This window comes from Camponotus vicinus, unplaced genomic scaffold, assembly GCF_025532165.1.
Source record: "Camponotus vicinus isolate PSW18456_S1 unplaced genomic scaffold, iyCamVici1.0 SCAF_11, whole genome shotgun sequence".
Lineage (NCBI taxonomy): Eukaryota > Metazoa > Arthropoda > Insecta > Hymenoptera > Formicidae > Camponotus > Camponotus vicinus.
Window position 1 is genome coordinate 990,883 of NW_028141947.1, and position 26,684 is coordinate 1,017,566.

At 34.2% G+C, this 26,684-nt stretch overlaps 1 protein-coding gene and 1 long non-coding RNA gene across 5 annotated transcripts in view; one reads left to right on the top strand and one right to left on the bottom strand.

Annotated features, from left to right (window-relative positions):
- The window catches only part of LOC145961201 (lachesin), a 235,105-nt gene that overhangs the window by 97,047 nt on the left and 111,374 nt on the right, over positions 1-26,684 (bottom strand). The gene's annotated exons all lie outside the window — the stretch shown is intronic.
- The window catches only part of LOC145961203 (uncharacterized), a 69,650-nt gene continuing 62,527 nt past the window's right edge, over positions 19,562-26,684 (top strand). Inside the window, exon 1 of the long non-coding RNA XR_014435589.1 lies at positions 19,562-19,651. This is a non-coding gene — a long non-coding RNA (uncharacterized LOC145961203). The remainder of the gene's footprint in view (positions 19,652-26,684) is intronic.

The window sequence follows — 26,684 nt, forward strand, 5'->3', positions numbered from 1 at the left end:
AACTGACGCTACTGAGAGCAGCCACTTTGGGTCGCCAGACTCTTTCGCGCGTGTACATGCGATGGTACACATACAGAGATACGTACATATATGCGTACCCACGGGAAACTCAATCCGGACAGCTATGTTTCTCTCTGGGAAAAGGCACCCCATCACGCGTCGCTCTTTTACTGATAAACATCAACTGTAATTTGACGTCGCTTGATGCTCGTCGATTCGGACGTTTCTCATGAACGAATCGATACCTGGGGCACAGCCGCAATTTAAAAAAAAAAATAAGCAAAGGAAAGAATGCGCGACAGAACAATCTGTAATTTTTCACTCACGAATGAATTGCACAAGATTTGTTTTGGATTTTCTGCAAACATTATAAAATAAGTTTATCATCCTCACGTAATTCTTCTCTTGACTGTATCATTCATTGTGAATAATTGATTGACATTGATAATTAATTATCCACGATTAATTATTTAAATAATCAAGAGAAAAGAAACTACGTTATTTGAGATACTTTTGCTTTTGGCAAGAATACTGTATGTCCTATTATCAAATTTGCACACATATCAGATCGCATTATCATCGGTCGATTTATCCTCGAATTTATAGTTTACTCTGGCGAAGCACAGATATATATCCTTCAATCCGCCGCAATCACGAAGGATTTCCAGTTATGATAGCTTCGAGCGTGCGCGGGAGTGTTATCAATAGAAAAGCTTTCTCTCTTTCTCTCTCTCTCTCTCGGTATCAATTTTAGTATCTACTAGAAATTCACGGACGTCGCGTGGGTGCAAGCGAGGACGCAGTCGATCGTCTGCGATCTCTCCGGAACTCTTCGAGGCTGAGCTCGCGCTGTATTTCTTCTGGGCGACTTGAGGATTTGGCGTTCTTATTCATCTAGCAATCTCAATCGGCTCGTATTTGGCCGGATACGTAAGGTTCAGTACGTTTTTACGATAGCCAGAAAGATTCGGGGTTTCCTCTACTTATTCGACGATCCTTATCGATCCTTATTCCTCTTTTTTTTACGACGCGTTCGTCCTTTTCGGCATATCAGCTCATCATTACTACGTCGACGACTCTGCGGTAGATTAGAATTTTATATTTTCGTTTTTATATTTCGTCGAAAGGAGAGGAAATCGATTATTACACATGAAGAAACGTCGCTCGTAAACCTTTTACGAGAATCGCACGCAAGGATTGTATTCGTGCATCATCTTCAAATATTATTACGTTTTTATTTTATACAATTTATAATCCAGTCATTGTCAGCGACCAGCTACTGCTTATCGCATCCCAAAAGTCGCTTGATCGCTTGAAAATCTAGGACGATTTTGTTTTCTATAATATTTGTACGAAGCACAAATTGTACCGGTATCTCGAGTAGGATTACAGTCTCGGGTATAATAGTTAAAACTTTTGGAATATAACGACTGTTATCGCACCGTTGGCAGAAATTTCGACGTTCCTTCAGTCGCTAAGGGACGTCAGCCGCGTTAATCAAATTTCCGGCCAACTGAGCTCCGTCTGAAGAACTTATCCCTCAAAGACGGGCAGAAATAGATCATAATAACCGACCTGCCATTTCCAATATATTAATTATCGGAGAAATGAGAACTACTTGTCGCAAAAATTCGTTATTGTGTAATAATGATAAAATTCAATCATTCGATATTTCTAGCTCAATAAGGTCCCGGAATATTTCTAAGTTCATATAATTTATCCCGTAATAAATTAATCCCGTAATATTTTTTTATTTTTTAGCATAGATTTATTTTAAGAAGATATGACATTAACGACAAATATTTGATACTCCATTAATTTGAATAAAAATTGTCTCGCGTATATTCTGCGCACAAAACTTTCAAAATAAATATGATATCTCCTTTATATTAAATATAAAAATAAATTCCCGAAATAATAGCGTTAATATAAGGTATAAAAGAATATAGAATATGAAATGGAAGATGTACCCCAATATTACGTTTCGCTTATCGATCTGTGAAGCGAATTTAGCTCGAGAGACACGTATCCTTATCGCCGGTCAGGTACGAGGATTGTGTTTCGATACGTGACGTATGTAACGAGAATTGACTTTTCTGTCCTTACTATGGATGCGATGCAAGCAATGATGAGTTGCCTAGAAGGACAATGTGATTGCATTGCTTTCGCGTCACATGTACAAAAAGATTGACGTTACTTTATTGAAATAAAACGAATTTAACGCGTTTAAATGTCCAAGTTTTCAAAGACCAAAAATCATATTGTATAGTGAATATATTATATATTAAAAATAAAAATAAAATATGATGCAATAAAGTAATTCTCATTACTTAGTTTTTGAAAAAAACTTTTTCTATTGTACCGAAATAAAATGCCTTCATTCGATAGAAATAAAATTCAACCGTAATAAGCAATAGAGTGTCCGATGGCAAAATCAATCGCAATAACAGTAACAATGTCAATCAGCAGATACATTGGATAATTGCATCGATAAATAATATCAGAAGCTTTGCGTACAGCAACGATACAATTATTTATGAAATATATTTTCTCTGATGCAATAAATGTATAGAAAAATCTAATGATTGGAATAAAATGGACTGTACAAATGTATCCGAAAATAACGAAATGTCAAATTTATCTGCTTCTAAATAAATTACTCGGTTTTTAAATTTTCAACGGAACACAAAATGTTTCGTCAGAGTTACTAAAATCGATTGTAAATATTTAACGCGTTGCAACTTTTAGACTTCTCTTAGGCTGCTATGTAATTTTTAGGATTTATAAAAAGCATCCGTGTGTTCGCCAACCCCTAACTTTGGCAGTGTATTTATGTCGACAGCTGCAAACATAAGACAGCGATAGGCGACTCGGACCATCGAGGCACGCTCGTCCAAGATGGAGAGAAACGTAAGGGAAAGAGAGACGACGGAGGGAAGAGGGTGTGAGAGGAATGTTTCAGACTCCATTACTTGAATTGGAGTGGGAATACTCTGGGTGGTCCCTAAACACCCCCTCATATTTCGGACAAACGTTCGCGCCCATCGACCAACCTAGCGAGCAGTCCTTGCGAGGAGAGTATGGCTGTTGCTTTCACTTCTCGTGTATGAAGTCACTTTAAATATAAATTCAAAAAATTTAATTCCATCAAATAATAAAAATCAAATAATACATTTCGCAAATATTAGATATAATGCTATATTTTACAGTAGCAATAGTTTTTAAATAAAATTCATCGTTTTAATTATTAATCAACCGTATTTTATAAAACGAAATAGTTATATAATAGTTATATAATAGATATCTTCAATTATTATATGATCGAATATGACAGAATTATAATAGAATATGAGAAAATAGATTATGTAAAATTGACGTGTGACCTCCATTCATTAAAATATTATCAAATCTGTAGAAATATTCAGACTATTAAATTCAGCAACGATAATTTTATGAAGAAGAAAAATAGTATTTATAGATCAATTTTTACAGGAATTTGATTTTATACGTTGCGTCTATTGTAAGGTATATTAGGATCTAAAATACAACGAGGATTTTTATCTCTCCTAACACATCTCCGATACTAATAAAACTTTAGGTCGATCGTATACACGTGCACACAACGACTTCATTATAGAAGTCAAACAACGGGAAAATGGAGGCGTATTACTCACTCGACGTGACAGAAATGTGCCGTTCGTATATAGCGCTTTAATTCCTCGAGTCCATCAATCACAGAGTGCACGTTATTTTTTTTTCCCGCATTGGAGAACGTGTATCTGATATCGCCTGATGGTGGCTCGCCCAAAACTTTCATGCGTCGCCTTCTGCGACGATGCTTAGCTTTACACTGAACCGGTTTCGAAAACGAGTTTTGAGGACAAACACCAAAGTTAAGATGAGATAGACGGGAGATAGTCGGAGTTTACTGCATTAGTTGGTACGTTCGTGAACTGCGCCGCGTAGATACGATGCAATGTGCCTTGTGTATTCTCAGCGGAATTGATGCTTTTACACTGTTTGGAACCGCGTTACGATATAATTGCAATTAGTCAGCGATGTAAATGATGGGCATTTACATGCAAAAGAGGAATGAATAAATATGACACATTAATTATACCGAAGGATCGTTCCGGTGCGGCCGGTGGATTTCAGTTACCGGCGAGAGAAAGATAGATCTAATGAATATGATTATGTGTGTGCATGCATGTCTCACTTTATACATACACATATAAACGCGCAAAGCTCATGCATACACTGTACTTTCCAATATCGAATATATTTTTATCACAAACGGGCCGAGCAATTTGAATTCCATCCCGTCGTTTCGATTTTTAAATTGGAGTCTCTGAACGTATTACTCTCTCTCTCTCTCAGAATTGATGCGGTTCTATAATAGTTCATAACTCTCTCATATGTGATGATTTCGTAAAATCATATCGCTTCCATGCGTATCACAGGTATAGCAATTCTGCCCTATTAATATTAATTGTAGTCTATCAACAGATCTAGGCTAAAATAGATACACTTAAATATCTATAAGAGAAAAAGATGCGTTAAATACCCCAGCAAAACATACTAAATATTGAAAATTCATATGACTGTTAATTGCTTCTAAAAATATTGCACTTAATATTAAATCAGTACAATTAATTTCAGCTGTTAATTAAAATTGATCATACATATAAGTGCCTTTCAATAATTCATGTCGCTAAAATTATATCCAAAAATTTCCACTTTATTACTTTAATAAGTTTATGTATACATTAATAACGTTCTTTGCGTAACAAAAACGATTTGTCATAAAACAGTAGAATAAATCTATCCCTCTAAAAAAATCTTACAAAGGTAAAAAAGTACGCCAAGTACATAAAAAATATTCTACCTTGTATGCATGTTTAATAAAAAAATTCCTCAAAAATAATTTACAGTAATTTTCCCTCAAAAAATCATTTTTCTAAAAAGCAAAACCTCAACAAATAATTTTCATAAACAAATATTAAAAAATAAAATATCAAAACTAAATATGAAATCAATAATTACTATTAGCCAAGTACTTAAGAGCAATTTCTTCAAATTTGATATAATATTTGCCATGAAATCAATTTTATACTGTAAAAATATTATACATAAATTCTCCCTAAGAAATTGAAACGCATTTTATATTTATTCAGAGAAAATTGATTTTTAAAATATTTAATGAGAATTAGGATTCTTTTAATTCTTAAAACATTTTTTATATAAATGTATATAATTAAAAAAAAAAGTTTTATCATAAAACAGCAGAATAAATCTATTAACCAACATCTCGTAGATGATTAATAATTGTTAATAAAATCGTTTATGTTTTATTAACTTTAGTTCACCTCGGCCTCTGTTATTTAATTCCGAGGCTTTCGTTATATTTGCCATTGTGTTACGATAATCGATTTTGAAATTCCGGCTCTAATCGTTTGAACGAGGATACCGTTTCCATAAATTACGGCGAAATTTGCCGAAAACGTGGCATTACGATTATAATTTCATTCTACCGTTTCGCGTGGTCGGTTGAATTACTCGGGGCCCGTTATCTCGGAATTGGCATGTACATTGCGACTGCACGTTGCTATCTTCCTTGCGAGGATATTGCGCAAGGACGTAGAGGGCAAATGAAATGGCGCGGGCGAATCTCGCTAAGAAAGGTATACGCGAGCAGTTCCAATTCCTGAACCCGCTCTCTCTCCGTTTTCTCGAATTTCCGACAGGTGTATCGAAACTGCCCCGGTACAAGATCTCCAGAAAGTCAACGGTTCGAAAAAGGAAAGGAAATAAATGCGCCCCGAATGAGACGATGTGTCTATCAAGAAAACGTACATCTCTCAAACAGATATATTTTTTTTTACCTTTTACGAATCAACGTAAACAATATTAAAATGTCAACTCGACAATGCTACATCTAGTTTAGAGACAAAGGCACGACAATCGGATTTGATTCGCGATAACATCGGAAAGCAACGATGCAGACGCGTGATGTAGAGGTGGAATATCGATGTTACTTTAATACAGAGCAACTTTAAAGCGTCCAAGAAGCGTCGCAGATACAAAGAAAATTAGATTCCAGCCTCGAAACGGTTCTCTCTCCCTCGGGACTCTCGAATTTAAGGAAAGTATATTGCAATCGTCGACGGATCTTGCCGAAAGAGGGACGAGGGTGGAAAGAAAAATCGAGTTGGCGAGTACGGTAGGGCCTGGTAGGCAGGTATACGTCAATAGCGGAACCATCTGCTATCGATGGAGCCAACGTTGCTGTCTATTCAGTAGGATACATGCCGCGCATATGTATATGTATAATATACCTAAACGTATATATATATACCATCTCTCATAGTCTTTTTCTCGGTAACATACGGCAGCTGGGTCCAATTGAAAAGCATTTCTACTATCGATAGGCTTGACGACGTCGTCGATGAGAAATGCTCGCGTGGAGTAATAGTCGCGAAATTCGTCGAAACTCTGATAAAAGGAACTTATAAATCTGTCATGTTCGAATCGAGGTTCCCAGCGTGCAATCATCTCAGGGAGATTTCCTTTCAAATATGATATCGTATTGCGTCGAGGACGCAAATCTATCGTAATCGTCCTATCTTTCTGCGAAAACCTTAATAATATGAAAATAAATAAAATATCAAGAATATATTGAAAATACCTTTTTTAATAAATTCAGTAAATTTCGTTATTTTGCAGCAACATTTTGCAAGTAAAATGCAATATTTAATTGTATATCTCTTATTTGTAATTATGCCTTTTTTTAAAAAATATAATATTACTATTTAATTTTGTGTTATTTTTATAATTTTTATGAATTCTAATTTTGATAAAAATTTTATACAATTTTTCTCTTTCTCTCTTTCTTGAGGACAAAATTGCCCTATACTAGCAATAAATAATAATTATTTGAATAACACACACACAAACATATAAATGCACGTATATTATATTTTTAAAATTAAACCGATTATATTTTATATTTTGTATTTTTATGTTAGTTTATATTGAAGGTGGTATTATGTTTCTAATCTGTATCCAAAGTTCAGTAACAGTTATGCATATAACGATGGTACGCCAACAATAGCGGATAAAAAAAGCAGAGCAGAAATCGGAAATCGAGAAACATGCAGATGGTGCTATATGGAAAGTTCTGTCATGGATAGATTGCCATCGTCCGCGAAATGTCGGGTAGATATATATACCAGCTTATAAATGATAAACTACCAAACATTGTATGAATAATCTAAAAGAGAAACGATAAGAACTATGATGAATATAATATAAGAAAAAGAGAATATAATTAACAAATATTGCATAGAATGCACGCACATGTAATATTTAGTATATTGTTTTTTATTTAATATATTAATATCATTTATAAATAAATAAATGAATATATATAATTTAAAAAATAATTTAATTATATTAAAAATTTTAAAGTATTGGAAAATTATTAGAAGAAATAAAATTCAATTAAAATTATGTCAATATATTGTTTCATTTATAATTGCAATAAATTTATTGCAAATTGTTTCGATTTTTGTTACAAATAATTTCTTTAATATTTTTAATTACACAACATGTCAATCAATAGATTCGCCTCACAGGAAAGTTATTTTAAATCTCAGGATTCTTTAATAATTAATACATTTGAGCGATATAAATTCTCTTTGTATGAAAAAAGTAATCTTAGGTTAAAAATTTAGCTGCATAACAATATACGTTTTTATCAATGCAAATCCGACAGATGAGCTGATCAAAAGGTAATATGACCGAAATAACCTCTTTCAACTTTAGAAACTTTTCAAGTAATACAGCAAAGATATTGAAAGATATTAAAAATAAAATCTCAGGAAAAAGTCAAAAAAAGCAGTAGAAATATCAAATATCTAGAAAGAAAGGATTATATACATTAATTTAAATCTATTGAATCCCAGATTCCGTCGCTCATTATTTCACCGTTTCGTTATTTTATTTGATTTTGTCACTTGAGTAACTACGTCATTATTTAATTATTTAACGACTAATGTGAATTTTATATAAACCATTATACGCTGCCATGCATAATAAGATTAAAGTACATTTAATCTGTCGAATAAATTTTAGTTTTAAATAAAAAGTTTTACTAAAAAGTGTAGCAGAAAAAGCTGACATATTTTTACGAAATGTATTTGTAGTTTTAGAAAAAAAAACTGGAATTTTTTCAACGCAGCGAGAGAAAAAGAGAGGACAAATTAAAGAAATAAGCAAATATTATGCAATTAAATAATTTCACCGAATTTAAAAAATCGCCGTTAAAAAATTGACGTTATATGTTTATATTCATACGTGATGCTGTTTCATTACAAATCGAAGAGAGCGATATGTCAATTCCCTCTCGCCAATATTGAAAATATCGATGCGGCGGAGATCAACGTAGATTAACCATCGTTTAAAAATTTTGAACGATAATGAAATGTAATGAAATTGAAAAAAAAATATATATATATATTAAAAATATTGTACGTTGAAAAAAATATATCGGATATGCTCGTAAATTTAAAACTGTCGTGAGGCAAAAAGCACGTCCATCAGCGAATCGGCCCACGCAAGGCAAGGTAACACGAATGAATCCGGCCTACTTACCAAACAAATTTGATTAAAACTTGCTTCCGATTCGCATACATTTGGTGTAATTATCGCACGAAATGAGAAGTAAGGCAGTGGAGGGAATAAGGAGCAAAGTCACTCTGTCGAGTAGAGCACATTAAATTCAGAGGAATCTCATTGCCAGCGGCACTGGTTTCTCTATTCGCGAAACTTTTCAACGCGGCTTGCATAATAGGCACTCTCATCCTATCACACTTTAATAACAGGCGAACGATCCAATGGCCGCGCATCGTTAAAACAAACGTGTTTTAACATTGAATATGCGTACGTAAAAAAAACTTTTGACAATAGAATAATAAAAATGTATAAAATTTTGGTTATTATGCGGACAAATTATTAATGATTTATTGAGAGGAATAAAAAAATCTTGCCTATTTTCGTTTTGTTAGAATGCTCGAAAGTCACACGTCAATATAAAATATTATGCACTATAATTCCAGCTGACAGCTGATGGAATATATGTGAGAAGAACGAAATCAAAAATAAAAAAATTCGCGAATTACAACGTTAGTTATTATGCTAAACGGAATATGCATAATATAAAAAAAATCTTTTGACAAAAATGCATAAAATCTATAAACGGATAAGTTGTTAATATATTTTATTGACACAGATAAAAAACTTTATCTATTTTTATTCTGTTAAAAAATGCTTGAAAATATCACTTATCAGTATAAAATATTACATATTCGAATTCCACTGTGTAGGAATACATGTGGAAAGAATGAGATAAAAAATAAAGAACTTTGTGAATTGTACTCCAATAGACATTTACTATGCTAGATTCAATATGCGCACGTAAAGAAATCTTTCAACAATAGAGTAATAAAAAATGTAATAAAATCTTGGTTATATACGGACAAGTTAATATGCTTTATTGACTGAGATAAAAAAAATCATCTATTTTTATTCTGTTATGATCGAAAATTGCACATTACTAAAAAATATTATGCATTCGAATTTCAGCTGACAGCTACCGAAAAGAATAAAAGAACCAAAAATGAAAAATTTTACGAAATTTTACTGTGTTAAACTAGCAATACTAGAATTTCTATCCAATAATAGAATCTACTTCAGCAGTTTGCTGCAACACGGACAACACGTTATTTTAGTATCGTATATTATTATAATCGATTGTCTCCATTTGTATAAATGTGCTTCGAAATGACGCGAGAATTTTCGATCGCGCTGGGGTCAACTTTGCGGACTAATGTGCTTTCAAAAGTAGAAAAGCGCGCTTTTAAAATAGCAATTATCGAAATACGTGCTCGCGCATCGCTCTTCGTTCGAGCAAAAATCAAGTTAGTATAAAAATGAGCTGAACGGCGGGAAGATGGGTAAAAGTAATTTCAGAAGCGAAGAAGAATGAGGGGGAAACCTCGCCGTCCATTCTACATGAATATAGAAAATGTAGAGAACTTGGAACCACCAAGAGCTACCCGACCACAAAGGGAAGAATCCGAAATAGAAATCCCTTAAAGAGAGACGTTTATCGGATTGAAGCGGAAGAGAATTCTTGCATTTTCGCGGAAAAGTTTTCTTTTCTTTGCCGTCGAAAGAAAGACTTGTTCTCTCTCGGAAATCATACTTGAAAAAAGTAGAAGTAGTAGCTATTGTTCCGTCCGGGAGAAATAAATCTTCTTTTCAAAAGGCAATTAGCTCATCACGTAACGCGCTAACAAGCGTGTAAATTAATTTAGAATCATCATTGCAAGTTAATCGATCGTAATATCCCTTAAAACAATTCTTGAAGAATATCTACTATTCGTAAGAAAAAATATTCGTTTCTTGTTTTCAGCCGCTCAATTTATGATTAATAATCATCATTGTTAAATTGTCAAATCGATAAAGGAGTGACGAAAGTGAAAGTGAAATAACGGATAAGTGTATTTCCAGGGGTGATCGAACGATTCCCATCATAATGTGCGACTGACAACGAAATTGACCGAAGGCATCACGGCCTGTGGCGAAGGAATAATAGCCCGTAATGGGATATTTCAAGTGGCGGGGCGGTTTCTTTTATCGGGTCTGGCATTTGAATGCAAAGTATTATTCAAATGGCACTACCGTCGTTCATTCGTTCAGAGTATCTCTATTCGTCCTACCCCTTTCTCTCTTTCTCGTCCCGTTATTCCTGTCTCTCATCTATGTGGCATCGTCTAGCGTAGCGGAGGGGACACCCCTGGGACAAGAGGCTTCATTTCCTGATATTCAAATGCGCTCAAACATCATACCCGGCTAACCCGGTGCCGCCAATGCGCTACTGCCACGGTTTCCACGTGGATAAACGACATTGCTGCACCAGCACCATGAGGCAACTTGCGATTGCTCCCTTTCTCTCTCTCCACGATAAGTAGAAAAATGCAGATTCCCGAGACGGTTACATCATAATGACATTTTGAAAAAGTTTCTCTAAGAAAACGACATTATTTTTGCTAGTATTTCTGAGCTGAAGTAGCGCCAAATAAATATTTAATTACATTATCGAAGTGAACATTCCAATACTATCAATAATAAACAATTTATTTTAATATTGAGCTAAAGAAGCACACATAAGTTGTAGCAATATTGTGTAATATAATTATTTTGACTTGGGAATATTTTACAAATCTCTTTTTGTATTCTTTCTACCGATAATCGCGCCGAAGCTACACTTGACAAGAGAACAATGCCCGGTACGCGAGTATCTTGAATTTAAAATTTGCGTTTCTTTGACATTGCTTGCTGCTTGGCTTCATCATTCCTCTTTTCATTTTATCCCATTTTCGAAACGGGAGAAAAGGACCGCATGAATTAGAAATGGGACGAGACTTCAAGAGCGCAAATTCTCGAGCCCAGCAGCCGTATTGCCGGTTTCCGGTCCGCCGTGCATGCCGTAGCAAACGGACGGAAGAAGCGGAAGATCCTCGGCACAACATAGAAGGAACAAATAAAATGACATCCTGGAAAGAGAAGAGGACGGACGATTCCCGGAAAGAAGTTTCGTCTGGGGACATTGAATCTTGGATGAGCAGAAAGACGACAAATTGCAAGATCAAAGCACTTGCTATAACGTCTAGTCATAGTTTTATCTTTATATTTAAATAGTTTTATTCAACTACTTTTTATATTTATTTTTATTTATTATAATCTCTTATTTATATTTTATTTACATATGTTTTATACTTATATTTTTGTATCTTACATTTATATTTTTAAATGTACATACGACCATAATTATTTATTGCGCAAGAGATTCCAAGAGATTTGTGCAAGATAAATGAAAGAAAAATATGTATAACTGAAGATGTTCAATTTCCATAAATTACATTTCCCATGTGCATAATTTTATTAAAATGCTCGTGCAGTAAATATATCCTGCAACATATCATATATTCAATTTAGTTACAACTCTTCCCGATCAAGCTTCGATATTCCCACCATTATTACTCTCAAAATTCCTTGCTCGGAAATTGTTGACAATTTTTTATCAAAGAATGCAGTTTTCGCATTTTTAAAATATATCAGCGAAAGAGTGATAAAAAATTAAATATAATCTTATCAAGAAAATTAATTATCAAAATAATGACATTATATATATATGTATATAATGTGTATAAAAGTGTATAATGAAAATAATACAAGTATATGTATGCATCGAAAACTCGAATAAAGTTTTTATTATATGGCTTTGTATGAGATCGTAAAAGAGCTCTCGTATCCACGCGGAATGGGTCAGTAGGGTTTTGAACCTCGTTCGCGCGTTATAGTCTACTTTTCATACAAAACACCGTCCACGAACATTCGCCAGAGCTGATGAAAAAAAAAACCGTTGCATTACAGTCGAAAGAGATGTGTGAGAGAAAACGACGGGGAAAAGAGGGACGCGCGAACACGAAATTCCGTTGATTTGACCTTATTAAACCCCTTTAGGGTGCCCTGACGGGTTTCATCAAACGTAACTTTTTTTATGCGTATTGCGGCGTAAGATTTTCTTCAGTTCGCTCTACGCGCCGCGAAAAAAAGCAGCGATGAGGAGGGAAAACTTGGAAACTTTTAAAGAAAATCTTGGACGGCCACGCTCTAATAGAGATTTCTCCTATACCTGTCGAGTTCTCAAGCAAATTATGGCTGGCCTTTTCTTGTCCGGGTTATGCCATACAATCGATAACGTAACTTCTTATTCTTTCATATTTTATATAGAAGTTGCAGAAATTTTTGTACCTCTATTAGCGTATTCCTCAAATGCATAATTTGAAAGATCGTGATTCGTGATGCACATTTTATAAAATTATAAATACGTCTATTTAATAATTAATCACGATCGATCTTATTGTAAAAGTTTTATTATTTAATCGTTATTTAAACATTAATAATTATTGGACGCGTTTTTAAAGCAGAAATTAAGAAGTTTCGAAGAATATCTTTGCTCCAGAAAAATATAAATAATTTAATTTTAATTAAATTTTATATTTTAATTTAATTTAAAATAATGAAAAATTGAAATTAAAAATTTAAGTTTATTATAATCTCGATTTCATTTAGTACTTTTTCTCTTATAAGATTGTAAGTCGTGATGTACATTTTATTAAATTATAAACACGTCTATTTAATAATTAATTACGATCGATTTTATTGTAAAAGTTTTATTATTTAATCGTTATTTAAACATTAATAATTATTGGACGCGTTTTTAAAGCAGAAATTAAGAAGTTTTGAAGAATATCTTTGCTCCAGAAAAATATAAATAATTTAATTTTAATTAAATTTTATATTTTAATTTAATTTAAAATAATGAAAAATTGAAATTAAAAATTTAAGTTTATTATAATCTCGATTTCATTTAGTACTTTTTCTCTTATAAGATCGTAAAAAGATACTCAATATTAATATAAAGTCTCTTTCATATTTCACAAAGACATCATTGAGTGCTCAACATGCCTGACGATATAAGATCATTATTCTCAAAAGCACCATAAATCATACAGAAATAATAATCGGCTTAGAGCATTTCACTTTTCTCGGGCATTAAGGCCGCGGTGAGTTAAAGCAAAATGCCTCGTAAGAAATAACCAGCTCCGCGCGCATCCCAGGTAAGACAAACGTTTTTCTCTCTCGGAAAACGTAATTAATAATCCCGAATGCGCATACATTACCGTAGGTTAATGCGCAGCGGCTGCATCTCGTTTCTAGAGCCGGGAATTTCACCGTAATGGACGGGCCTCAGAAAACACGAAGCGCAAGTGTCGCCTCGCTTCCATACATCCTGGATTTCCGCGTATACTTTTATCCAAATTGCTATTCGCTTTGAAACAACAATCATAACGGTGAATAAATTACGCGTTTTCCGAGTGTGCCGGAAAATTAAAGTAATTATACTTCTCACAGTGATAAGTAGAAGAAACGTGCCGCGAACGATATAAATTTTCTATAGCAAAGTAAATAGCTATATCGCGTTTGGTTTTACCGGAAGAAAATAATTTATCAAAAGAGAAAATAATTTAGAAAAAAATTTAGAAGAAAATAATTTATCAAAAGAGAAGTCCAGTGTATTCTTCCTCTTGTGTAATACATCAATAATTGCCATATTTGTGTCTTGCAATCGCGATTAGATTTTTAATGTGCTTTCCCCTTTTGGAGATGTAATATCGGAGTGAAGAGTCTATTAGTGACGAGAATAATACGAAGGCGAAAAGGGGTGAAATGAAAAGTGCAGGACTACAAGTGCGACGGAAACGACACGGGGTCGAAAGTGGCGCGATAATAAGAAGGGAGCAGCAACTGTTGAGTGAACAGAGAATGGCGATCGTTGCCGAAAGGAGCGCGGGAGAAGGCAAAGGGTTCGGGAACGTCGAGAAATAAGTTGGGGTGATAAATCGGCGAGGTCCGCGAGAAGTAAAAATCGGAGACTCGCTACGCACGTGATGGCGGAAGCGAAGGCTGGCGAGAAGCGAAAGAAAATAGGGTTGTTTCGGGATTAAAAACGGAGCAGCCCGCGCGACTCCGGCTGCTTGAGCATGCAAATGAAAATAATTTATTCCGGAGATCTACGAGAAAGACAATTTATCTCGCACGCACTTTCCGCATCGTCGATTTCCGCCTGTACGTATTATCTTCTAGGAGAATAGCGATCCTATATATTGTTGCAAAATGTAATGAATCTATATCTGTGTACGTATATGTGTGCCACAGTGCACATTATAATATTAATATTGCAAGCATTTATAATGTGAGGTGTAATTGAATATTTCTTACGTGATTATTCAAATCTAGTTTAATCCATATTTATGTATAGTCATATATTAAACTAGGTTTGAAATATCGTAGAAGAAATGTGTTTAGTCATATTTACAAGTCATATATTAATTTATATATTAATTTAATCGATATCATTTTTTTAAACTTTAATTACAAAAGTCAATTGAAATAAATATTACATATATGTATAATATTTATTTCAATTGACTTTTCAATTAATGTTTAAATGTTATTGATTAAATCAATAAAGCAGCAAAGCTTACATTTATTTATTTATTAAATATTGAATAATTAAAAACTGCAATCAATGAAGAAATTAATAAGAAGTAAAATAAAATAGATTAAACATTACATATCTCATATATATAAAGTATCATATGACTAATAATGAAAAATAAAACAAATGTATATCCTCTCTTTTTTGTCGATTCAAAATAAACTACACCCAAAAATGCGAGAAATATTATCACACGTGTACTCACACTATGAGAATGAATATAATTGTCCACTCTTGACAGTAAAAGAAATATAAATTCTTTTTTTTCCAAAGATTAAACTAGTTTTTAAAAATTCGATTATATAATTTATGAAATATTATATATAGCAAACGATAGCAGCATTTAACTGCTCATCTTCATTAATCTCATTCAACTAATCAAGCATACATATTTGAGGATACATTACAGTAATAGACGTAATAGTTTGCTACCGTCAATTTTTGAAGATAAGACAGTATAAAAATATTTGTGATTCAATTTTATCGCTATTTTGCTCGCAATTTAATAAACAATATCAATAGCTAAAATGGAGTATAATAAATTATATAAAACGCGATATATCGCGATATATTAGGAAAGAAATATACTTAAACAACTTACCCCCGGCATACATATTACATATTTTTGATATTACATATTCATATGTAATATCAAAAAGTGCAGTTAACGGATCGCAAATATATCTTCGGATAGCGCACTCACCTGCAACATACATAAACATATAATTAGTTTTATATATAATTCTGATTATATCTAATCTTAGAAAATCAATCGTGCCCTCGTAAATTTCTTTTTACGGATTTACGCGTTAAATTTTGCAATTTTCCGCGTGCGAAAAATGCCAACGCGTTAAAGCGAAATGTATACGAAAACTATCCACGTATAATTAAGCATAAAAATAACGCCGAACGTAGCGAGCTGGATATTTAGTGTGTTCTAACCTCGTGATAAATTAGTTTAATTAGTGTCTTCATACGCAACATAATTCGCGTTCATTAACGAGGTAAACCGGAATTTCGCAGCTGTATATCTATGTGTAACACACGTACGTACTACATACGAACACGCACGTACGTTTCTCGGCTCTCCCAGAGACAGAAGAACCAGAAATATGAGATGCATTTCATACGGAATAATTTCCACAAAGACCGCCCGTATCTTTCCCTTTTTACTCCTCCATTTTCTGCGGTTTTTATCCGCACACGCGTTCTCATCATTGTGAAACCTCATCCCGCGCCATTCGTCGTGTATCTTCAAGTTTCAATCCGTATTAGATGAACAGAACACATATTCATATTTCAAAAGTATTCGGCTCTCAATTTACATATACCTCCATACTACTAGATATAATGCTGCAAGAGTGTTATATTGATGACAGAGTGCTATATTGATGACATAAGAATCGGAAAGGTACAGTGGAACCAGAATCGATAACAAAGATTTGGATAAAAATTGGAGTACCAGGTTACATTAGAATATCTATGATACGTTTATAATAATATTCATTAAATATTTTAATTATATATCTGATTTAAAAATTTTTTATTTTATATGAAAGATATAATTATGTATATATGTGATAGTATAAAATATTTTTAAAATTGCAAGTTATTGACTTTAATAATTAAGTCAAGTCGAATTTAATAATTTAGGGAACTGTTATATTTATAAATTCTCTATAGATACACTGTAATATAAACGCGAAATTTTCTACAGATTAATTTATTTCTTCTATACAAAGACTATTGATGGATGAAAAATTCAATAGTTCCTTCTCCAGCGAGTTTAAAAATTCTCTTTTCTCACTTTGTATCATCCGAAAAAGAGGATCTTAAGAAAGATAAAAAAATAAATAGAGCAACGTACATACACAGAGCAAACAACGATGTAAATAAATTAGGAGGGAGAAAAAGATGCGTAAAGATAAAAGTAGCACGCTTCGCTGGCAAATCGAAAATACTTGTATTCTAGTCGATCCTTCACATATCCACGTAAAATATGCAAAGGAAAACAATGAAAGCAAAAATACATAAGTCCTAGTAACAAGAGATCACAAGCTTTCTTACTGAAAATTAAATGTTTTCCGTCCGTTTCAAAAATATTTTACAAAATCTGAATTGCACGGTTGCTGCAACAAATAAAAAAAAGCTGGAAAACAAAAAAAGAATAAAAATTAAAAACGAAAGAATAATCTGATTTTCTCGAAAATGGCGAAACCGAATTACATAAAAAATATATAGTAAAGTATATACTTTATTATTTTTACTTTATTGTTTTTACTTGTTGTACGATTTATTTCAAATTTTATATAAATTAATGAGTGTATTATCAGAAAAAGTTTCCTATTATTATTACATAATAAATAATTTTCTTGCTTTTCTTTCTTCCTTAGTAACTTGACTGCCAGGGAATATCGATATTAAATATGCAAGAGAAAGTGGAAGAAAGAAAAAAAAATATCATAGATATTTCTCCTCTCCAGCAACGTTATAGAACCGATGTATAAAATCAATGCTTTATTTCTCCCCGTCCAATTCGGTATATCAACTTTTTGTCGACTATTCTTCGCAACATACTGATTCTACCTGGTCTCTCGCAAAATTTATACGCAGTCGGAGTGGAAAACCGCTATCTTTTAATTTATGCGCCGCTCCGGGAATTTAATATTCTCGCAGCGTCTAAGACGCGTGCCGGAGAGTTGCGGCGGAAACCTTCTCCCGTGGCGTGTAAAATTGAGAAGGATAACAGAACAGGAAAATAGAAGAAGTAAAGGGAGGAACGGCACTCCCGGAGTAAAAGACGGCAGCTGCTAATGGTGGATGGTACTCGAGGGCCCTTTCTCGCTGGGTCCGGTCTTTGCATTCCAAAAAGGGTTAACGACACGAAGCGGTGATCTTCGGATTGGGCATACCGTGCTTTCATGCCGTCTCTATATCTTTTTGAAAGAAAGTTTCGCGTCTCTATGATTTAAGCAAAGTACGCGTTCTTTCCAGGTTCTTTTTCTAGCAACTATGAAGTACAGAATCTTTGAAATTTTATTATAACCGTCGTAAAGGAAATCGACAGAAAGTTGGAGAGAAACTTCCATCGTTTGTAGGAATATTCAATTTGAAAAAAAAAAAGAGTTTGAAAAGTGTGTCAAAACACAGATAGTTTTATCAAATGCTGAAATGTATTTTTTACAAATGACTAGTGTACATATTTACATTATATGTATATTTATTTAATCATATTTTCATTGAAAAAAACTATTGGAGTTAAATTATTTATTTGTAAAAATTAAATTTTGATTAATTCGTCTTTTTGAAAACGTTCAATTTTTAATCCTTTTTTTTACTACAATTAAATCAGTATCGTAAAATACGATTTATTCGTGAAGGATTATTAAAAGCATTACCGGAGGGAGATGCACCTAATTGCTAAGAAGAACTTAAACGGGGCCTCTCAAGTGTTAAGTATCTCATTACGCCTTCTATTTTCTTACTGTACTAGCGAAATTGTACCATTGATTATACCATTCATGAAACTGCTGGCATCTCTTTGAAGTTTTATTTAATACGTTCATGTCCCCGTTAATTAAATTTTGCACATTCTTTAGGTTGCAATTACTCTCTCCTTGCATCTGTTGAATACAATGAGGTAATTACGCGGAGCAATAAAAACAAATAAATACACTGTATCCGGCGGCATATTGTGCACATCATTGCGCCTCTCTGCATGATAAATTGCATCGTCAAAAATAAAAAAAGAGCAAAATTCAGCGCTATTTAAAGTACGCTAAAATTTAATAAATGTGTTTACAATGCATTCTACTTAAAAATAATTTGACATTGTTGTGAAAAAATCTCTAATATATTATTCTTTAACCTTAAGACAGTAATTTTGTCATTTGTTGTCATTAAAAAATATCGAGTAAATAATTTTTATTCATCGATAATCGACATTAGATCTTCTGCCAGTAATTCTATAGATTGCTTTCTCAATAAAATGATCTTTCAAGTAAATATGATTTTTTTCTTTCAAAGATATCAGAAAAAAACTAAAATAATATTATTTATCTATATAAATTTTATAGAAATAAACAAGAGAAAAAGAGGGATTAAATTTCTCCAATCTCAAAAGATCGAATCAAATAGATTTAAGCAAGTAACCTCCTAAATGTAAGGAAAAGTAACAAGAAAATAAAAACGATAAAAATAGCTGCATGGCGATGGAAAGACCAATTTGCCAATCAATGATGCATCCGACGCATATCAACGCGATATCTCCGACATAGATCTGAGAAAAGACGAAAGTAGGTCAACAGTTCGCTGTATGGTAGGAAATGCAAGGCAAGTAACGAGGATAATGCAGTCGTGCGTAGTGCAGTCGACTGCGACTCACGAGTCACAGTAATAGTCCCTCGAACAGAGAAACAGGAGTGGATAACTTGGAAGTTTTCGTATGTTCGCAGCACACACGTATGTTAATTACATATAATTGATCTCTCAACTAAAGATCTTTACGAGGAAAAGCTTTTACGGCGAAAAAAGCCAAGATTCAAGCTTCAAATCGAGAGAGAATACGATTTTTGCTTGATTTACACTGCACGTACGCCACGTTATAAAAGGTATAATCTAGTAATTGATATTCTTTTCAGCGATCGTGTCATGTAAGTGAATTTGAGTCACGCGAGATTATTTTCTAATAAAGTGAAGCAACGAGAACTGTATTGCTTTAATATAGAGGCACAAATATTTTTAATAAATGGTTCTGTTGCCTTTTTTAATTTCAGTATCGTAATATCACTGGAATCTTTTCTCTATCTTATATTAATATTTTTAATAAACATTTAAAAATAAGCGAAAATATGAAATTTTTATGCCTTGAATTGGTTCTGTACACAGTAAAATATTGTGCGTCCATATGTTGAAATTTTCTTGTGTTTTGATTAGTACTTTAATGTAAAATTAACATACAAGTTATATGTTATTATTTTTATAACGTTTTCATGTGTTACATTTATGTCAACTTTATAACTTGACACTTTGTATATGTCTCTTAGAAATGGAATATTATTTTGAGTATTTTTAACATAATCATTTTAAACAATCAACATGTCTCAAAGTCAGTTTAATATTCTAAGAAAAGTTTAAGTGAATCTTTAAATAATCTTAAACTTTGACATAAAAAAGTAATCAAATTTACTAAAATCAAATGTTTCTATTACAAATAATTTAAGTTAAAATAATTACTATTACATGTTAATGTCGTCAACATTTCTTACGAGTTATTGTAACTATTTTTTCATGTAATTTTTAATTAATTTGTATGTTACTTTTACATTACACTTAAAGTCACGATAACAAAAATAAATGTAAAATATTGTGTCAATTATTTAACATTTTTAGTTTGTCGATAAGTAACATACGACGAATGAGTTATTTGAACTTAAAATTTAGAGTGGACTTTATGGGACGTGTGAAAAATGTTATAATAAACATTTTATTTTTTACTGTGTATTTCTCAAGTTTCATACGCCTACGCTGTTTTTCCCCGCTACTGTTCATTAAATTACGTATGTCTCTTGAACGAGAAGGAACAGCCAGGAAGAAAGACCGCGAGTCGCTCGACCGAGTGACAGATGAAATAAACACGGCCACGCGGGTTTCCTCACTTTTCACCACGACGTCAGTTACAACGTTGTTCCGCCAGACGAAGCAATTATCTGTCACTAAAGTGCCCTCGCTTCCTACGAGTGCAGTTCCTACGTAAAGCTCAGCATAACTGAGCGAGCGAATTTCGGTTAACTCGATTTTTGTTATCGGTGACCGCGCATCTCTCTCTCTCTCTCTCTCTCTCCTTTCTGCAAATTGAAAAATGTATCGAGCGTGCGCTCCGAATATGAGAAAAGTAGAGAACGAAGATTAAAGGGCGCGCATGTGAAAGAAATTCGTTTAAACGATATCGAAGAGTTGATTAGCCGTCCTCTCTATTTCTAGCTATGATTGTATTATCCATTATCGATATACGAAATGCTGAGGATAATATGGATTTATGTTTAAAAGAAGAATGAGTATTTTTAGAGAAAAACGAAAGAAAAAATAAAGCGAAAAAAATTGCAAGCTAACGGAAATAGTGCCACTCTCTGTGCGATATTTTAAGATAACCCAATTTTGTTCTACAAGTATAATTTAGTTCTATATCATTTCGGCCTCGCGTATTATCATAAAGGGCTTTTTTGGAACCTCTCTCTGATCTCGCCTTTGAATGAATTTAATAAATTTAGTAAATTTCCAAAATTTAATGTTTTGATATCCTTTAACAGAGAGAGCTAGATTTCTTTAAATTTCAAAGATAAGAGAAAGAGACAGAGATGACAGGCGTAAATTTATTTATAAATCAGATAAACTGATTCTTTACAATATTTTTCCAATTATTAAACAATTATATAAAATGTATATATAATTTTTATATATAATTTATACATCTTATATACTTAATACAAGTTTAATATGGACTAAGCCGTGTGCGTCTGAAAAATCATCAGAGAAGATATGACATTTTTCTGGAGCTTTTACGGGGTAGAAATGTGCCTTCTCGATTTGCGACGAAAGTCACGTACTTGAAGTTATACAGTTACAACGACACATGACATGCATGTACATTTGCGACGTGTCAAACGTGCTTAGTAACCCAAGAAAACTGTTATGTAAAAACTGCATGAAAAGACGAGGGTAACGAATTCTTCCCTCGCTTCTTAATCAGAGCGCAATTTTGATTGAAACCGCGGTCGCGGCACATCCAAAAATTTCAATGAGATTTTAACATCGACTCTCCCCCTCTCTCCCTCTCTTTCTCGTCTTCTTAGGTTCCTTTCACCCTTCTTATGCTTACAAAAACACGAAACTTTCGAGTTACTTTCATCACCATGCAATCTCCGCCTTTACGAAGTTTACGCTCGGGCAAGTTTCTCAGAGTTTCGCCGGCGTTCTTTTTATTTCGTCGGTTTTAATCGATCCGTCATAATTACCGCGGACGCGTGAGCTGCATTAAAACTTGTCGGGCGGAACGTTACCTCGGCGAGAAAAGTGTATCCAGACGCCGGGAAGCGGCGACCGCGGAATTCAGGCCGAACGTTTCAGTTCCTCGCGCTTAAACAAGCCTCGAAACAGCTGGCTGACAGTGATACCTTTTGCGGTTTCCACGGCAGAAATATTTCCACTTACTGCGAAAGCCTCGTGCCTGGCATTCCTACTACCTGGCTCCAATGCCGGTGCATAATGCACACGTGTAAGGCCGCACGTAATGTAGATGTAGCCTCTGCGGAAAGGTAGGAAGCCTCCTACGGCTCCTTGGGAATATCCGGATCCACGAGAAGCGAAGAGAAGGGAGAGCCGGAAGCTACCCCGAGCAAAACTCGATCGGTAGGGGCATCACGCTCAGGGCATAACCGACTGACTTCTCGTGCAACCGCCCATTCCGAGACGATCCAGGACGATCAACCCTCTCCCACCATCCCTAACCAGTCGCGCCAAGTATCGGGAGGGTCCGGCATCCCTTATCTGTAATTTATACTTTCAATTTACTCTCGCCGGAAGATTCCAGAAAGTTCGATCGTCTGGAGCGCGAGAGGCCGATCTCCTCGTCAAGAGAAATCCAGAAGAGGAGAGGCATCCCTCTTTCTCTATCCCTCTTTCTTTCGTTTCACTCGGCGTAGAACTTTAGCGATTTAATGGTTTCGTTCCGAACGTCGCTTTTTTCAATTTCGCACCCTCGCCATCGGGTCATTAACGTCGCGTCCGTGATACGTCTTTCGTGCAGTCGTCCGTAACACGTGAATTAAATAAGGATATTTAATGGTGAAATAAGGTAGTTAACGATACTTTGCTCGAATGTTCAAAATCTCATTGTCGCTTTTAAGAGAAAACAAAATGTATGAAAGTAGCAAAAAAATAATTATAGAAGATGATTGCAAATAATTCATGATTAATAAAAATAAAAATAAAATGTTAATTATAACATTTTTCACATGTCCCAGAAAGTCCACTCTAAATTGAAAATTAAAATAACTCGTCATATGTTACTTATTGACAAACTAAAAATGTTAAATAATTGACGCAATACTTTACATTTATTTTTGTTATCGTGACTTTAAGTGTAATATAAAAATAACATATAAATTAATTAAACATTACATGAAAAAATAGTTGCAATAACTCGTAAGAAATGTTGAGGACATTAACATGTAATAGTGATTATTTTAACTTAAATTATTTGTAATAGAAACATTTGATTTTAGTAAATTTGATTATTTTGTATGTCAAAGTTTAAGATTATTTCAAGATTTACTTAAATTTTTCTTAGAATGTTGAACTGACTTTGAGACATGTTGATTATTTAAAATGATTATGTTAAAAATACTCAAAATAATATTCCATTTCTAAGAGACATATACAAAGTGTCAAGTTATAAAGTCGACATAAATGTAACACGTGAAAACGTTATAAAAATAATAACATATAAATTGTATGTTAATTTTACATTAAAGTATTAATTATGGACGCACAATTTTTTACTGTGTACATTGATAAGAGAAGCAGAATTGATTTTCTTATGAGAATGCGAGATGAATCTTTCGTTTTGTCGAGAATATCAAAGTCTTGAGATTTTATGCCAAACGATTTAAAATTTTGCTGAATTTATTAGAGATTGTCTACAGTTTCTCGTAATCAGTAGTGACTGCGATGCATATTTCATCACAATTGTACGTTTGAAACGTAACAATCGGTCGCTTTGAGAATTATCGAGTAGCACGGGGCATCGCATAAACTCAGACTTCTTTATAGGAATCGACAGTAGATACTAGCGAAGGTAAGAGAAGTTTCGCACGCTGCTAAAATATTCACAGCACACCATCAGCTTCAACGTGGAAAATTAGATTTGTCCGGAGTTGGAAAACCTCCATTACTATTAGGAGATAAAGTAATCTGGAGATAAGATGTATACAGGTTTGAGAATATATATATACATTTTCACGGCCTGTTCTTCGTGCGGCGTCATAATATTACGTATTTATCCGTTCTATAAATATTTCGTAGGTATTGTTTCAAAAACTTATCGCATATTCAGCGTTAAAGTACGAGTTTATACGATAAACTAAAATCTTTATAAACTCTTACATTTCCCGTGCAAAGACGATCCTGTTTGTAATTTATTCTCGCTTTTAAGAGGAAGGATACGACGATATCATCCGCTCGAAAAAGAAACAATTTTCATATATCTCATTTATTCAGTTAAACTCTCGTTCATTTCCAAGTCCCTTAAAATGCCACCGCGTTTGGTTCTCGATCAGAAAGACCAATATTTTACACGAAACAAACAAGCTTCGTGATCGATTGATTATTTAGCGTTAAACGTCAAGATCAATATATTTGTTTTCGCGACTACAGTTGCATTGGAGAATAGATGCATTCGAGAATTACTCCATCTCGAATTTACCTAACCGTACCGGTTACAAGCAATTCATCTTAAGGGCAAATCGATCGTCGTTGCACATCGGCTCGACGTTTTCGAAGAGTGGTTACACCGAGAGGTACGACGACGAAGGGTGAGAGAAAATATTGCCCAAGTTTATAGTAGGTGTAAGGGGCATGAATTTATGGCGAGGGGTTCGAAAGCAGCCACGAAATGCGAAAAAAGTGGAATTCGAAGCAGTTTCTCTCGTAGATACAAATAACCCACGCAAAGATATATGATACACGAGTTGGTGCCTTTCACTTGATCTTTTGATAATGCCACTTGACTTGCACCGCATAACTCACTCTTTCTTCCCCTTTCCTGAGAATATAATATTACATAAAGTTAATGAGCGCGAAAAGTTTCTACTATAATTTGCAGCCATTCATTTCGTTTAAAAATTATATCCTTTTTTTAAAAACAATACAAGTTACATATTATATTTTTCCAGTTTCGAAATTTTTGGTTTGATTTCATGTTTAGACTATTTATTTTCTTTTTTCAAAATATAAAGCATTTTGGAGAATAAATTCTAAATTTTACGCTAAACCTTTTTTGACTTTTTTAACTTTTCTGCCATCATAAGCAATAGTAGACGTAGCATTTCTGTGTAAAATTTCTAAAAGACAATTTGTACATCCGCAACAGAGCATCCTATGCTCGACATCCTATGCTCGATGACAGCAAAGGGATTTTGAGTGCAAAAGACACGCGGATCAGACTCAATAAGCCAGGATAGAAGCTGCTTCTCGATCGAATTCATCAGTTATAGATGGTAGGATAAAGACTCGGGATGCAAGGGAAGGAAAGATCAAAGCGTCTCCCGGGGAGGGCCTATTTCATTACGGATACTCTGAATTGAGAACAGAAATGCGGTCTATCGAGCTCGCGATAATTGACCACTCTGTAGCCCGATCCGTTATGATTTACTACTTGTACAAGTAAATAACAAACAAATTGAAACGCGCATTTTCCTCCTCGTACCACAATATCCGCTTCATCATGCTCATTTATTCGAGGCTATTCCCTGCGAGTACGCAACGTCATTCCGTCATATCTGTTTCTCGAAAAAATACGAACTAAAAGAGCGATGAAACCGCCGTTATATCTGTCGCGCGTAAAAAATTTACATTTCAACGTATTCGCGTGTTACGTTAACCTTCTTTACGTTTTTAATTAAAAACCTTTAATCAATTCACGGCGAAATTATGGCGGAACTTGCCGCTCGAGACTCGGGCAGGATGCGCGTTGCACGAATCATCGCCATTTTGTCGCTTTTAATCAGTCGCGTTCTCTCGACGATGACAAATTACAACCTCGTCGAGCCGAATATATTCGATGTCGCTGTTACCGATATAAAGGATACCGATTCCCCCGTTTAATTAGGGGAAAAAGGGACCGGATATAATCACCGCAAACTAACGCATCTTTTTCTCTCTCTCTCTCTCTTTCCGCTCCCTCATCCCCCTTTTCCATTTTTATTTCATCCACCGTACATATGTTTTCCTGACGAATTCCGAGCACGCGTTATTTCCGTTATCGGATAGCGCGGGTGTAGAGTTTCCGAGGATTGTTTTTGAATTTACCTGCGTAACTTTTACCTCGCGGATTTTATTCGGAACGCTACCGCATTCCGTGACCAAAGCGCTCGGCGATATTTCTGTCTCCGGTCACCATTCATTTTTCGCAACCACAGACATTTCGCGGCCGCCGTAATTTAAATACACTCATACCACGGGCGCGTTAAAGTACGTTTGCGAGATGATATCCGAGAGCTTCGTCGGACATTATAATTCACCATCGCATCTATAAAGCGATATCAGTATTCTTCTATTTCAATATCACTCCCACGCGCGCTTCCACGGTAGATCGATGCCGTCGATTAAAGTCGGATAATGATATTAGGATGATAAGAGCGCGGAAATTTTACGACATCGAGGCGAAGTTCGATAACATCCGGATCACCCATCGCTCGTTCCCCTCAAGTTTTATACC